The sequence below is a fragment of the Arachis ipaensis genome, chromosome B02 (genome assembly GCF_000816755.2).
Source record: "Arachis ipaensis cultivar K30076 chromosome B02, Araip1.1, whole genome shotgun sequence".
NCBI classification, from domain to species: domain Eukaryota; kingdom Viridiplantae; phylum Streptophyta; class Magnoliopsida; order Fabales; family Fabaceae; genus Arachis; species Arachis ipaensis.
In genome coordinates, this window is record NC_029786.2 from 52,820,743 (window position 1) to 52,823,557 (window position 2,815).

A 2,815-nucleotide genomic window follows, 5' to 3' on the forward strand; every position below is an offset into this window, starting at 1 on the left:
AGAATGCCAAGCAGTTCAATTAAGAATTGGGAAGACATTAAATACTCCACCTCAAGGTAGCAGGAAGCCAAGAAATAAGAAAACTACCCAAAATCCATCTGAAGACAGTAAGAGCCCAGAAAGAAATAATTCTGGCACTAAAACGCCAGAGATTGGGTGGAAGACTGGCGCTGAACGCCCAAACCATGCTCAGGACTGGCGTTCAACGCCAGAAACAAGCAAGGAACTGGCGTTGAACACCCAAAGGAAGCACAGTTCTGGCGTTTAGACGCCAGGAGCAGATGAGGAGTTGGCGTCTAACGTCACTCCAGCTTCCAACCCTGGCACTCAAATGCCAGTGAGGGATCAGACACACACAAGTGCTGAGGACAACTCCTCTAGAAAGGCTTCTTCAACCACTTCTGTAGGAAATAAACCTGCAGCAACCAAGGTTGAGGAGTATAAAGCCAAGATACCTTATCCTCAAAAACTCCGCCAGCACTCAAATAGTGAGGGATCAGACACACACAAGTGCTGAGGACAACTCCTCTAGAAAGGCTTCTTCAACCACTTCTGTAGGAAATAAACCTGCAGCAACCAAGGTTGAGGAGTATAAAGCCAAGATACCTTATCCTCAAAAACTCCGCCAAGAGGAGCAAGATAAGCAATTTGCTCGCTTTACAGATTACCTCAGGACTCTTGAAATAAAGATTCCGTTTGCAGAGGCACTTGAGCAAATACCTTCTTATGCCAAGTTCATGAAAGAGATCTTGAGTCATAAGAAGGATTGGAGAGAAACTGAAAGAGTTCTCCTCACTGAAGAATGCAGTGCAGTCATTCTGAAAAGCTTTCCAGAAAAACTTAAAGATCCCGGAAGCGTTCTGATACCATGCACATTAGAGGGTAATTGCACCAGGACAGCCTTATGTGATCTTGGGGCAAGCATCAACCTAATACCTGCATCCACTATCAGAAAGCTTGGTTTAACTGAAGAAGTTAAACCAACCCGGATATGTCTCCAACTTGCTGATGGCTCCATTAAATACCCATCAGGCGTGATTGAGGACATGATTGTCAGGGTTGGGCCATTCGCCTTTCCCACTGACTTTGTAGTGCTGGAAATGGAGGAGCACAAGAGTGCTACTCTCATTCTAGGAAGACCTTTCCTAGCAACTGGACGAACTCTCATTGATGTCCAAAAGGGGGAAGTCACCCTGAGAGTCAATGAGGATGAGTTTAAGTTGAATGCTGTCAATGCCATGCAGCATCCAGACACACCAAAAGACTGCATGAAAGTTGATCTTATTGACTCTTTGGTAGAGGAGATCAACATGACTGAGAGTCTCGAATCAGAGTTGGAAGATATCTTTAAAGATGTTCCGCCTGATCTAGAGGATTCAGAAGAATTGAAAGAGTCTCTGAAATTTTCTCAGGAAGAGGAAAAACCTCCTAAACCCGAGCTCAAACCATTACCACCATCCCTGAAATATGCATTTCTGGGAGAAGGTAATACTTTTCCAGTGATCATAAGCTCTGCTTTAAATCCACAGGAAGAGGAAGCACTAATTCAAGTGCTAAGGACACACAAGACAGCTCTTGGGTGGTCCATAAGTGACCTTAAGGGCATAAGCCCAGCTAGATACATGCACAAGATCTTATTGGAGGACAATGCTAAGCCAGTGGTTCAACCACAGAGGCGGCTAAATCCTGCAATGAAGGAAGTGGTGCAGAAAGAGGTCACCAAATTACTGGAGGCTGGGATTATTTATCCTATTTCCGATAGCCCCTGGGTGAGCCCTATTCAAGTTGTCCCCAAAAAGGGAGGCATGACAGTGGTTCATAATGAAAAAAATGAACTGATTCCTACAAGAACAGTTACAGGGTGGCGCATGTGTATTGACTACAGAAGGCTCAGTACAGCCACCAGGAAGGATCATTTTCCTTTACCATTCATAGACCAGATGCTAGAGAGACTAGCAGGTCATGATTATTACTGCTTTTTGGATGGTTATTCAGGCTACAACCAAATTGCAGTAGCTCCCCAAGATCAAGAGAAAACAGCATTCACATGTCCATCTGGAGTATTTGCTTACAGAAGGATGCCATTTGGGCTGTGTAATGCACCTGCAACCTTTCAGAGATGCATGCTCTCTATTTTCTCTAATATGGTGGAAAAATTTCTGGAAGTCTTCATGGATGACTTCTCAGTATATGGAGACTCATTCAGCTCCTGTCTTAATCACCTGACATTGGTTTTGAAAAGATGCCAAGAGACCAACCTGGTTTTAAACTGGGAAAAATGTCACTTTATGGTGACTGAAGGGATTGTCCTTAGGGATAAAATTTCAAACAAGGGAATAGAGGTGGATCAAGCTAAAATAGAGGTAATTGAAAAATTATCACCACCTGCCAATGTTAAGGCAATTAGAAGCTTTTTGGAGCATGCAGGATTCTATAGGAGGTTTATAAAGGATTTTTCAAAAATTGCAAAACCTCTAAGCAACCTGCTAGATGCTGACACGCCATTTTTGTTTGACATAGAGTGCCTGCAGGCGTTTGAAACTCTGAAAGCTAAGCTGGTCACAGCACCAGTTATCTCTGCACCAGACTGGACATTGCCATTCGAATTAATGTGTGATGCCAATAATCACGCCATTGGTGCAGTATTGGGGCAGAGGCATGACAAGCTTCTGCATGTCATTTATTATGCTAGTCATGTTTTAAATGATGCCCAGAAAAATTACACAACCACAGAAAAGGAATTGCTTGCAGTGGTCTATGCCATTGACACGTTTAGATCATACTTAGTAGGATCAAAAGTGATTGTGTACACTGA